Source organism: Dermochelys coriacea, chromosome 1, assembly GCF_009764565.3.
Source record: "Dermochelys coriacea isolate rDerCor1 chromosome 1, rDerCor1.pri.v4, whole genome shotgun sequence".
NCBI lineage: Eukaryota > Metazoa > Chordata > Testudines > Dermochelyidae > Dermochelys > Dermochelys coriacea.
The window spans coordinates 44,262,752-44,276,573 of NC_050068.2; the positions used below are offsets into that span (position 1 = coordinate 44,262,752).

Genomic DNA, 13,822 nt, shown 5'->3' on the forward strand with positions numbered 1-13,822 from the left:
CCATTCTGTCTAACCAAGCCTGATCTCTCACAGAGGAATAGTTGCCTTTTATAGTCAGTTACGTCACCAGGAGAAGTTTAATTACCAAATGATAAAATTAGGAATATTGAAATTGACTAGCCAGATGAGACCGATACAGTATAGAACATAAAACAGCAATGCCATAAATAGAGATTGTGCCTTGAGTAATGAAGATGTTCACTTTCAGTCAGAGGCTGTGTACTTGATAATCTCACCTCTTAATTTCATTCATGCAACCCTGTTTAACGCAAAATGGTTGCACTGGTGTAACTGTTGAGCATGTGGACTTCTTTTCTTCCACACTCCGGGGCAGTATATAATGAAAACCACTACTTGCATAATAGAGAGATTCTAGCCTATAAAATATCATTTGGTAGAAAATGATCACTTTATATAGTCACACATACAGTTGTCATGTTTAATGTACATACCTACCTATGTACTTATTTAGCCTTCATCACTGTCCTCTGTGGGCATCTAGCAATCTTCTGTAGACTTGATCTTTGCAGCAACTTTATGAAGTACAGAAGTTTGATTTCCCTTTTATAGCTGGGTAACCTAGGTAGAGTGGGCGTTAAGTATTTGCCCAAAATCACAGAGGCAGGAATTGAATGTAGCCACTGATCTGGGGCAGGCATGCATGTAAAGGCAGAATTTGGCCTTTAGCGTCAGATGGCTATTGACATCTTGAAGGTGTGAATGCTGTCTCAGCTAAATTCCACACTCAGTTATACTTTGTGAAATCATGGGGAAAACAAGGGGGGTTTCCCAATGAATTTGCCCTATTTGCTGATATATATGCTCATGGAAACTTAACTCTACTCTTTGATACAGTCATCAAGTACATGACCACGCACTACTTTTCAGATAACTCTATCTTATATTTTGGCTGGATGTGACAAATACTTGAGTAAAATAAGTTTTGATCTCAAACCAACAGGACACAGATCTTTTGGGAAGGGGGATGAAAAACTTTAGTTAACATTTCCCCCTAGCATCCTTTTAAGTTGCTTCTGCCTCTGAACTTACTGGCTTCAGATGAGATGACAATGTCACCCTGCTGCATCAACAGGTTGGGGAAATTGATGGGGCTGACAGTGAAAGGGGGGCAGCCCTAGTAGCAAGGGAGAGACACACTTGCCTAGGGACAATAGGAACATCTGTTGGCCATCTGGGAGAGAGGGATGCTGATTGACCAGCATTCCCCAGCTTCCAGGATTTAGCCCAGTGCCTCTTTCAGCTCTGTTTCAGCAGCCCACCCTACATACCCGAACTAGGAATGGGAACCCAGTCTGATAGATGCTGTGGGTCTAGGCAATCGCCTGTTCAGGGAGGTCAGGAAGCAATTTTTTCTCCCATAGGCCAATTGCACAGGACCAGGTTTTTTTGCCTTCCTTACAGCACCTTCAAGGCAGTGGGTTAAGTAGAAATGCACTTAGTACCTATGTGAGGTACTGGGCTGCTGGTATTTATTCGTTGCAACTTGTGGCTGGTTTCCGGTGTACTTAAGGAATAAAATGAACGGCTCCAAGAGGTAAAACACCTGGGATTTTGGTGATGGGCCTGGGGCTCATGTGATAGGTTCAGAGCTTGTGGCCTTCACAGTTCCCCACCCTGCTGCACCCTCTGTCCCCCTCGTAGACCCATTTCAGACCCAAGCTAACAGTGCTCTGTAACTGAAAATGAAACAATGACACCATGTCACCCACAGTGTCGCAAAATGGGTTTGTAACAAACTTAAATAGAGCTTAATTCTCCAATCCAAACTCAGATGAGTACTCCCTGTTCCTTCAAGTAGTCTCATTGCCAGGAGTAATGGTTTGAAGGATAAGAATATATATTAAAAATATATAGTATCTTGAGGACTGCGCTTGAATTGCAAGCTATCATTTTAAAAGTGGTGGATGTTTCCTTGTCCTGCTTATAGGACAGGGGCTCTGTAGCAAAGCATGAAATCAGAGTCACACTGAAAAAAGCCTGTTTCAAACAAGGTGGTTTGAGTTGTAACTTGCTGTCTAACAAGCAGCCTGTTTTCTTTCTCTGTGTTTTAGGATTCTTGAGTATTACTATTCTGAATTCTAAGAAATAAAGTAGTATTGCTGGAAGGTTATAGTGTAAGAGTATTTATTTTTATCTAATTTAACATATACAAAGAGATTAACATAGTGTGTGTGTGTATATATTGTGACAAAGCTCTGTCCTTGCCTCCATGGGTCCCGCGTTTCCTGGCGGATTTCGCTAGCCTCAGAGGCTCACTGTGACCCTCCATGTAACCCTTCTTTCTCTAGAGACAAGGGTCACGGTCTACTGAGCCATTTTCATCATAAGCCAGCGAGGGAGGTGAGGAGAAGTTATCCTTCCTTGCACAGTCTCTGTTGTCTCCCAGTCTCGGTGATTAAATGGGGGCAAAGGTGGGGGGGGGTCCGGGCCCACCCTCTACTCTGGGCTCCAGCCCAGGGACCCTAATAGTATCAGCTATGGTAGTTGACCTTTTAGAAACATGACACGTACAATTCCCTGGGCTACTTCTCCCACAGCAGCCCTCACTTCCTCAAGCTCCACTTCACCCTTACCTCAGGGCCTCCTTCCTTGTGCCTGATATGGTGTGTACTACTCAGCCTCTCTAACAGCGCAACTTCTTCCCACAGCTCCTGACATGCACACCCACCTGACTGACTGGGAGGCTTTTAACTAGTTTCAGCCAGCTCCTGATTGGCTTCAGGTGTCCCAATCAACATAGCATTCTCCCTGCCTTCTGGAAAGTTCTTAATTGGCTCCAGATGTCTTAATTGACCTGGAGCAGCTTCCATTTCACTTAACCTGGTACCAGGGATTTGTTTAGCCTGGAGCTAATATATCTGTCTCCCATTACTCTTCCATAGCCATCTGGCCTTGCCCAGTCACATATCCCCCCCCCCCCGCTTAACACCATAGAGTTGGGAAACTTGGGACGCCAGGCAGTATGCTCGTGACAGACCATCAGCGTTGCCATGGTAGCATCCTGCCCTGTGCCGTATGCGGAACTGGAATGATTGGAGGGATAAGAACCACCTGGTGACCCTTGCATTCTTTTCCTTATTCAGCTGCGTCCACTGGAGGGGTGCATAGTCCGTCACAAGAGTAAATCGCCGGCCTAAGAGGTAATAACGCAGTGTCTCCATAGCCCATTTGACAGCAAGGCTTTCTCTCTTGACTACTGCGTATTTCTGTTCTCTTGGGAGAAGCTTTCTGCTTAGGTAGAGGATCGGGTGTTCCTCTTCTCCCACCATTTGCGACAGAACTGCTCCCAACCCCACCTTGGAAGCGTCTGTAAAATTCCCTGTTAAAGTCTGGGGCTATGAGTATGGGGTCATTACAGAGGGCTGTCCGAAGGTCTGTAAATGTCCCCTCTGCTGCGTCGGTCCACTTTACCATGTCTGGACCTCGGGCCTTCACCAGGTCTGTTAGGGGACTTGCCCTAGTGGCAAAGTAGGGAATAAACCGTCAGTAGTAGCCTACCACGCCTAGAAACGCACGGACCTGCTTCTTTCGGGTCAGCTGGGGCCAGTTTTGAATTGCCTCTAGCTTATTCGTTTGGGGTTTCACTATGCCCCTTCCCACAATATATCCCAGGTACCTAGCCTCTGCTAGCTCTATGGTGCATTTAGTGGGATTAGCAGTGAGGCCAGTCCACCTTAAGGTGCGCAGTACTGTCTCAGCTTTCTCTAAGTGGGTTCCTCAGTCTGGCGTATGGATGATGACATCATCTAGGTATGCAGCTGCATAACTAGTATGGGACGCAGCAGCTTATCCATGAGGCACTGGAATGTGGCTGGGGCCCCATGTAGCCCAAAAGGGAGGACGATATACTGGAATAGCCCATCCGGGGTGGAGAAGGCTGTCTTTTCTTTAGCTTCTTTGGTCAGAGGAATCTGCCAGTACCCTTTTGTCAGATCCAGTGTAGTCAAGAATCGGGCATTACCCAGTCGGTCAACCAGTTCGTCGATGTGTGGTATGGGGTATGCATCAAACTGGGATATTTCATTCAGTCGGCGAAAGTCATTACAGAATCTCATGTTACCGTCAGGTTTAGGCACTAGAACAATTGGACTGGACCACTGACTGTAAGATTCTTCAATAACCCCTAATTTTAACATTTTCTTTACTTTGGCCTTGATTTCCTCTCTTTTGGCTGCTGGGATTCGGTAGGGCCTCAATGTTACCTTGGTTCCGGGGATCGTGTGGATATGGTGATAGGTCTCAGTCGTCCGCCCTGGTTTTGTAGAGAACACATCTCTGTTGCGATTAATCATGTCAGCTGCCTCGATCTTTTGGATCGGCGTCAAGTCGGATGATATCCTCACTTGCTTGTGTAAGTTATCCTCCTGGGAAGGGTCTCCTGCATGACTAAGCATCCCCCTCGATCGTGCCAAGGTTTTAGAAGATTGATGTGGTAAATTTCCTCCGATTTCCGGTGGCCTGGCTGCCGCACCTTATAGTTCACCTCTCTACGGCCTTAATTATTTCGTAGGATCCCTGCCACTGGGCCAACAGTTTACTTTCTGCTGTGGGCACCAGTACCATCACCCGATCCCCTGGTTGGAACCGTCGAAGCTTCGCTTGGTGGTTATAATGGGTTCGTTGGATCTCCTGTGCTCTCTCCAAGTGTTCCCGTACAATGGGCGTAACTCGGGCTAGCCGATCTCTCATCTGCAGTACATGCTCAACTATGTTCCTTCTGGGATTTGGCTCCTCTTCCCAGGCTTCTCTGGCTATATCCAATATGCCTTGAGGGTGGCACCCATATAGTAGTTCGAATGGAGAGAAACCTGTGGAGGCTTGCGGAACCTCCCAGATGGCGAACATGAGGTAAGGCAATAGGGTATCCCAATCTTTCCCATCCTGGCTCACCACTTTCCTGATCATGGCCTTGAGGATCCTACTGAACCTTTCCACAAGGCCATCTGTTTGCGGGTGGTATACAGAGGACTGTAGGGCTTGTACATGGAGCAATGAACAGAGATCTTTCATCAACTTGGAGATGAAAGGTGTCCCTTGATCAGTCAATATCTCCTTGGGTAGCCCAACCCGGGCAAAGATCTGTACTAGCTCCTTAGCTATTGTCTTGGAAACTGTGTTGCGCAGGGGAACAGCTTCCGGGTACCAGGTTGCGTAGTCCAGTACAACAAGCACATGTTGGTGGCCCCAAGCTGTCTTCTCTAGGGGTCCTACCAGATCCATGGCTATCCATTCAAAAGGAACCTCTATTATTGGAAGAGGTATCAAAGGAGCCCGTAAGTGCGGGCGAGGGCTATGTAACTGACACTCCAGACAAGAGGTGCAGTATCGCCGGAGATCTTCATGTACTCCTGGCCAGAAGAACCTCTGCAGGATCCGTGCCTGGGTTTTCTCTACCCCTAGGTGTCCTCCAAACAGGTGACTGTGGGTGATACTCAATATGGCTTTTTGATGTTTTCGTGGCACCAGAAGTTGTTGTATCTCTTGCTCCTGCATTTGCACCACACGATACAGGAGATCTTTCTTCACTATAAAGTAAGGTCTGAGACCCCGGACCTTCCCATCCATGGTTATCCCATCGATCTCGGCCACCTCTTTCCTGGCGTTATCATGTCTGGGGTCCTCCGCCTGATCCCGCCCAAAAGTCTCTCTCCCGGGACTAACCTGCCCAAGCTCCCAGGGGCGGGCTTCTGCTTCTTCCAATGGCTCGCCGCCATCATGGCTGGGGGCAGCTTCTGGCTTACCTTCTGTGGTGGAAGTTTCTCTGTTGGGTGCTCGCATCCATCTGCCTACTAGGGAGGTCTTCTGGCCCTGGGTCAGGATCTGGGTTCCCAAGACCTTCACGGCCTTCCTCTCTTTTTTTATCTTCCGGGTCTTTTGGGGGGCTGAGAACAGATCCTGAGAAATCTCAGCAAACATCGGGCGTTGACATTCCCCCGGTGACAAGTCGCTATCCTCAGGGTCCCCACCTCCCTCCAGCCTCTCCAGGGGGAATAAATTATCAAACCCTGGATAGTCCCTCCCAGTGACTACAGGATATGGGAATTTAGGAACTACACCCACGGTCACCTCAATGGGGTTTCCCTGAACATCTATCTCCACTGGGATGGTGGGGTAATGGCTCATGGCCCCATGCATGCACGTCACTGCTACGCGTTTGGCTTGTAGCAGCTGACTATTTTTTACCAGCTTACCCAATATGAGGGTGATAGCACTCCGAGAGTCCACAAGCGCTGTAGTCTTTGCTCCATTTATCCTCCTTGGCCTGGTGTAATTATGCGGGGCTAATGCAACCTCTCTGAGGTGGATAAGGGAGCCTGGGACCTCCCAATCCCCCAAGTTACATTGCATAGGCTCCTCGGTGCTGGGACACTGTGCTGCTATGTGTCCCCAGTCCCCACATGCATAACATCTATAATTGCTTTTAATCACTCCCCTATCCCGGGGTTTAGGGGATTTAGTCCTGGGGTTCCCCCTACTCAGGCCAATCCCTTCCTTCTGGGGTCCCTGCTGGTTTTCAGCCGCTCCCTTCTTCCACCTAGGACTCCCCGGGGGTTTGGCTGCCCAACCTTCCAGGGTTGGGGTCGGGTGCTTGCTTCGAAAGGGGCCTTCCTTGGGTAGTTGGGTCAGTTCCCTGGCTGTCATCCATCTTTCTACCAGTGTGATCATCTTGTCGTACGTGGACAGATTGTTCTGGCCTACCCATTTGCGGAGATCTGGCGGCAGTTCCTGCATGTAATGGTCTATGACCAGGGTCTCCAAAATCTCCTCCGGCCTGCACACCTCGGGCTGTAACCACTTCCGTGAGAGGTGTATGAGGTCAAATAGCTGGGACCTCGGGGGTTTGTTCTCCTGGTATTTTCACTCATAGAACCTCTGGGCCCTTACCGCTGCTGTTACCCCTGATCGTGCTAGGATCTCTGCCTTCAGACAGGTATAGTCAGTGGCATCTGTGGCAGGCAAGTCAAAGTAGGCCTTCTGGGCCTCTCCGCATAAAAAAGGGGCGAGAATGCCGGCCCACTGCTCCTGGGGCCACGCCTCCCGCTGAGCAGTCCTTTCAAATGAGAAGAGATATACCTCTACGTCATCTCCTGACGTCATCTTTGGCAGACGTTCACGTCCCGTCGGACCCCCGGGCCTGGGTGGTGAGGATCTTCAGCTGGTCCACCACCACTCTCAAGAGGGCACAATCTTGGGTCGACTGGCTCATCAATAATTGATTGGTTTCCTGCTGTAGCCGCATAGACTCCTGTTGTGCCATTGCCTGAACCCGGGTGGCCTCCTGCTGGGCTGCCGTGGCTTGTACCAGAGCTCTTACCACCTCCTCCATTGTGGTATAAAGCAAACAAACAAAAACCAAAACAAAAAAAAATCCAAAACCCCAGTGCACTTTTTTTTTAAACCTCTTTCTTCCGCCACGCTGTGAACGAAATCCCACTTCTGACACCAGTTGTGGCAAAGCTCTGTCCTTGCCTCCGTGGGTCCTGCATTTCCTGACAGATTTCGCTAGCCTCAGAGGCTCACTGTGACCCTCCATGTAACCCTTCTTTCTCTAGAGACAAGGGTCACAGTCTACCTAGCCATTTTCATCATAAGCCAGCGAGGGAGGTGAGGAGACGTTATCCCTCCTCGCACAGTCTCTGTTGTCTCAGTGATTAAACAGGGGGCAAAGGTGCGGGGGGGGGAGAAGCCCGGGCCCACCCTCTACTCCGGGCTCCAGCCCAGGGACCCTAATAGTATCAGCTATGGTAGAAACATGACACGTACTACTTGGGCTACTTCCACCACAGCAGCCCTCACTTCCTCAAGCTCTACTTGACCCTTACCTCAGGGCCTCCTTCCTTGTGCCTGATATGGTGTGTACTACTCAGCCTCTCTAACAGCGCAACTTCTTCCCACAGCTCCTGACATGCACACCCACCTGACTGACTGGGAGGCTTTTAACTAGTTTCAGTCAGCCCCTGATTGGCTTCAGGTGTCCCAATCAACATAGCCTTCTCCCTGCCTTCTGGAAAGTTCTTAATTGGCCCCAGGTGTCTTAGTTGACCTGGAGCAGCTTCCATTTCATTTAACATGGTACCAGGGATTTGTTTAGCCTGGAGCTAATATATCTATCTCCCACTACTTTTCTATAGCCATCTGGCCTTGCCCCGTCACAATATATATATATGTATGTGTGTGTATATGTATAAAGATTTAACATATTATGATAACCATAAGAAGATGTGGCTCTCTTTGCATTTATACAATGATCTGTGATGCTAACCATTTGTGTTCTCTGAATGTGGGCACACCAGACTCTTAATATTATCTTGGGTTTCTACATCTTGAGTAGTCATATTTGAATGACCTGTACTCCTAGCAATAGTCCTAGACTGCTGAATGTAATACTAAAATGTAATGTCTCTCAGCTACAGAGAGGCATATCAGATTTATATTGATTGGAGACTCTGTGGCTGCCTTCCAATGTACATATTTCTCTTTTATTTGTTGTGGACAGGCAATTAACTCTATTCACTTTAATGTAAATTAGAATTTAAATAGCTGCTATGGTCCTTTGCCCTGGAAACTACAATTAATTATATACTTCCAAAATACATAATTTGCCCAGATACTTTAGATTTATTATTTCACAGACACAACTTTCATGGCAGTCTATTACAAATGCAATGTAGATAACAAAGGCAAAGCGCATAACATAATCCAAAGCACTTAACTCCGGTATGTGAAATGAATTTCTTAAAAGATTAAAATAGTTATGGCTTTTATAATTACACTTTTATAGGGTAGGGTGCTTGAAAGTTAAAGAGCAATTTTAAATGAATACTTTTAAATATGAGGGGCCAAATTCTCTATGGCACAACTCCACTGAAGTCAATGAAGCTGTGCCAATTTACGCTAGCTGTGTATTTAGTGCTTCATCTTTGTTTTATTGCTTGTTTCCCACTAGGAACCCCACTTCAAGGTTGCAATCGAACCTCCTAGTAGTGGGATTTACTCAGCTTAGCAGCAGAGGTTCTCCAGAGGTTACTGATCTTATAACTCTTCCAGAGGGTTCAGGCCCTGGGGGGAAGTTGACAGAGGTCAAGGACAGCTGGCCTGGCTGGCACCTTACCTTCCACCATGACTTTTCTGGGGCTTTTGATTGATGGGCATGAACCCACACATCTCAGTGATTAGCTGGGGGAAGCCTTTTAAGGGTGAGGTGGGATTTCGTGGTTTGCCTTCCCGTCAGTGGTTCAATTCATATTCCCATTCTCAAGTTTGCTTGTGAAGCCTATCATCAGGTATGTACTATAAGTGGGGACTCGTTCTAGAGTGGTAAGAGCGTTCATGATATTATAGGGATAAGAGCATCGTGATCTGAGCTCAGTTGTATTATCTTTAACTGATTTCATTTTGGGGATCTGATTTTAGCTAGGGAGTGGATTGGCCCAGATACTGGAATATGTTACCTTCCCTTGGAGCTTCTTGTGAGGTTCATAGACGTAGGGTTAGGCTTGCCTCAAGTAGTCAGAAGAAAGACTGTACAATAGAGGAGCAGGTAGAAGTTCCTTTCCCTCCAGCGTAACCTGTAGAGAAGCTAGGTGATGGGCTTTTGATTGTAGTGATGATAGGGGTGGAGTCCTTGCAGTAAGAAATTATACAGCTTGACCCATTAAGCCAGAGCCCAAGGCTGGGCATGGAAAATGGAGTAGGCCATAGGAGCAGATGGTGATTAGACCCACAGGGGCAGCCTTATTGTGATGTGCAGAGAGAAGTCACCTCCATGCAAATTCTCATTCACTGCTGATAGGAGGGCCAGGTGCTGGAACTCCAAATAGGCCTTCAGGACTTACAACTAGGTAACTTTTCTTAGGGGGTTAACTGCTCATTCTAGCTGGGGTTTAGGAAATTTGCAGCCAGAAACCTTTATATCCTAATTACTGTGCTGAGAGTTTTAATGGTGCCACTGGGGTACAGTCAACTGAGTTTCAGGGGAAAAAAACCTCTTTAGTTCTGCATTAAGGGAACAGTAATATTTTTTCAGTTTCTTGTTTTTCATAGAATATTCTAACTGAGAGGATTCCAATTTTTGCATTACCTGGAACGGAGTCCATTGTGCTGTGAAACTTAAGTAACTCAATTCACTTTGGTGGAGTAACTCAAAACTTATATTGGTGTGAGAATGGAATCTGGCTCACTGTTACTAACATTTATCATATGAATGTTCACTTTCAATCACTTCACTTTCGTGGCTGAATCTGTTTTAGATCTAAATTAAATACTTGTTAATATTGATTATACTAGCAAAAGCAAACTAACTGGGCATATGGGCGTCCCAAGCACATATGAGTGTCCCAGTGCGCCTGTTACTTCCCTTTGATCATTTACTGTTGGGAACTGTAGTTGCAGGTCAACATGCCTGCTCCTAGTCATGTGCCCTACAGGAAATGGCATAGAAGGTTTCCTGCCTTTTAAACAAGAGAGTGGTCAGGAGAGACCCAGGGTCAGGGAATGACCTGTATATGGCTTTCTGCACCTGACAGGCAGATGGCCTGAAAAAGGGACGGGGGATGGGGGGGAGCCTCAGGTGGGGAGGTCTCTGAAGCCCTGGAGTCAAGGGTAAAGACAAGACCCAGAGAGGCAGTGAAATTCTTTGGATTTGGCTGAGTCACTTTGAATCTTTGTTTTTTAAGTGAATAAAGAAAACTCATGAGCAAAGAACCTGGAGCTGTGCATTATTTGGAGTGTGATTTTTTTTTTTTTGCCTTCCGGCTCATGGATCAGCCACCAACATAGACAACCCATGCCTGCTGATGGGGGGGGGGAAGAGGCACAACCCGGAAACAGCTGGAGTCATGCCCTCCATCCCCAGCAGCTCCTCCCCTCCTGGAAAGCAGCAGCCTCACTTGTGCAGCTCCCACCTGTTCCTCTGCCTCTCCTGGCAGCGCTTAAGCAACAGCCCCTCCTGCCTCTCCATGCAGACCTCTGCCTCTCTGTGCCTGGTGCAGCTTGCTGGCTCAGCTGCTCCACAGAGAGGGGGCCTGGCCACAGCATGTGACCAAGCAATCTGGGAAGGCATATGACCCTGCATTCCTCCCCATGCATTGCCTCTTGCCACCAGTTTACACCACAACTTGTCATTTATGGTTTCATAAGAATATATTATATTAGATATCCTTACCATCTATTTTATTACTGTAAAATTAAAGTTTTACTGCATTACACTAAATAAAAATATACAGCTGCATTCCAGACATATGTTTGGACTCCAGCCTGCACACACAAGCCCTATGTTGGTTTCTGTACTTCACTCATACATATATACAGCTTATATTTAATTGTTGCATCTAGGTCCCAATCCTGCACTGCCTTCCACATGCATATCAAGATGGGCCATGTGCATATCATGGCCTTATCTACAGCCCTGCCTTGGAGATGGGGAAGACCTGAATCATCGCAGAACAAGTCCTAGGCAGCCATGATGCCTACTGGATTTCCCACATATGCAGAAGTAGAGCAGGCTGTGCAGTCTGTGCTTCCCTGTATGGCTGGCTAGCTCCACTGTGGAGCATGGGCTGTTCCTCTACTTTTGATGTAGCTAGCATCCTAAGAGCACTAGCATGGAGCAGTTATTGCACTCAGGAAGGCAAGGTGCTGTCCTTGCATAGTGAGACAATGTGGGGAAGGCTTTTTTGTTCTACCTCTGCACTGGAACCAGCCATGGCCTGGTCCAGAGACATTCTCTGCGCTGTCCACTCAGTTTGTGTACCTCTGTGGACATCTCTATGCCCTAATTCTGTGACACCCCTGCCCCTCCCCCTGCATACCCTCCAACAGAAACGGGGAAAGATGTGAATAGAGTGGCTTGGGACATTAACTTGTGTCCTACTGTGACTCCCCTACTAAACTGCGTGGGGATCAGGTGCAGAGAAAGTTACCCTTGCTGTATAGCAGGAATACCTGCAAGTATTCAGCTGACAACCACAGGATGCAGATTAGCATTGCTCAGGTAGGCTACTGTTCCACTGACCCATAGCTGTTCCCCAGGGCTTAATTTGTAATGAGAAAAATGCTAAGGCTCAAGCAATTAGGTGCTGGGGCTCAACCGTTCTGTTCCCTACCCTTGTGTGTATATGTGGGGCAGAGGGAGGAAGAGGTAAGGATTTAGTGAATCCTTTAGTTACAGTGACAGTTATCCAAAGTGCCGAGACACCCATGTGGCCCACATCAGCCAGCTAAAAAGGTGTTACATGAAAATATCAGTGTTTGGAAGAAATGCTCAAATGACTCTTTCTAGTCCAAAATATCATTAAAGATTGCAAGCAGGCTCTGAGTGGCTAATTTGCATAATTAGCACATGAACTCTTTTAAAGAAAGCTAGCATTTAGAATCTGTCTAGCTCTTTTTCTTGCAGGCTCCTTATTTGCTTGTGCAAATTTATCACACACTTACTATATTCTCACTTCCAACATAATGTGCAAAGACAGGTAGACTTACAAAGGCATTGCATACTGAGCATCTGCAGATTGCCACTGTAGATACCACATGCAGCCTGATGGCTCATAGTGGTTATCTGGGGGCATATGTGATCTGCTTGTTTAAATCCTGTTTTTTTAGCCTGGTATACAGTACGCAGTTATTTTGGAATTAGCCGAGTTACCGTGAAATAAAACTGATTCCGTCCACATGACCAAACCAGTTTTTTCGATTTAAAGGGCTCTTTACTCCAATTTCTGTACTCCATCTCGGCAAGTGGAGGAGCACTAAAATCGAAATCGCAGTTCCAGGTTACAGGTATTGTGGACGCAATTCCACGATATTGGCCTCTGGGAGCTATCCTAGAATGATCCTTTGTGACCGCTCTGGACAACACTCTGAATCCAATGCACTAGCCAGGTAGGCAGTAAAAGCCCCTGGAACTTTTGAATTTCCTGTTTGGTCACCATCAGCACAGGTGACCATCAGCACAGTCTACCATCGCAGGAGACCCTGAAGAGTCCATCATCACAAGAGACCATGCAGTCCCAGATTCACAGACGAGCTCCACCATGGTCCAAATGGGAGGTACTGGATCTCATTGCATGTTGGGGAGATGAATCTGTTATGGCACAACTATGTTCCCAAAAAAACCCCAAATACGTACGCTAAAGTCTCCAGGGCCATGATGGAAAGAGGCTACTCCAGGAACACAGAACAGTGTTGTACAAAAATCAAGGAGTTCAGGCAAGCATACCAAAAAGCCAGGGAGACGAACGGGCACTCTGGGTTACAGCCCCATACATGCCGCATCTACCGTGAGCTGCATGCAATTATGGGAGGTGACAACACCACTACCCCATCACTGTCCATGGACGCCTGCAAGGGGGGAGTAGCACAGAGCGAGGAGGATGAGTTTTTGGAGGATGAAGAGGAGGAGGAGGACAGTGCACAGGTGGCAAGTGGGGAAACTGTTTTCCCCCCTATTCAGGAACTATTCTTAACACTGGAGCCAATAGCGCCCCCCCCCACTCCCAAAGCATGTTCCCGGACTATGACCCTGGAGAAGGCACTTCTGGTGAGTGAGAGCTTGATCGGAGCCATGTGGTGCGGGGGTGGGGGAAACCCAGCCGCACTGGGCTATTCGCGTTCAGTTTAAAGGGCTCATCCCTGCTCAGAGCCTCATCGGAGCTCTCCGGTGGGGATGGGTGTGTGTGGGGGGGTGCAGGGGAGAGGGTGTTGTGTGAAGCGATCATCCCAGAGAGCCTGCAGGCTGCCTGCAAGCTGAATTCTGTTGCCTGGCCGCTTGTGATGGCTTACTCACACCAAAGTGGCAGGCTCT

General features: G+C 47.6%; 1 long non-coding RNA gene across 1 annotated transcript; it reads left to right on the forward strand.

The window, feature by feature from the left end:
- Positions 1-1,600: 1,600 nt before the first annotated feature.
- On the forward strand, positions 1,601-13,468 carry LOC122457594. The gene is made up of 3 exons (XR_006277218.1): positions 1,601-1,613; positions 9,070-9,072; positions 12,622-13,468. It is a non-coding gene; the product is annotated as an uncharacterized LOC122457594 (long non-coding RNA).
- Positions 13,469-13,822: the final 354 nt, after the last annotated feature.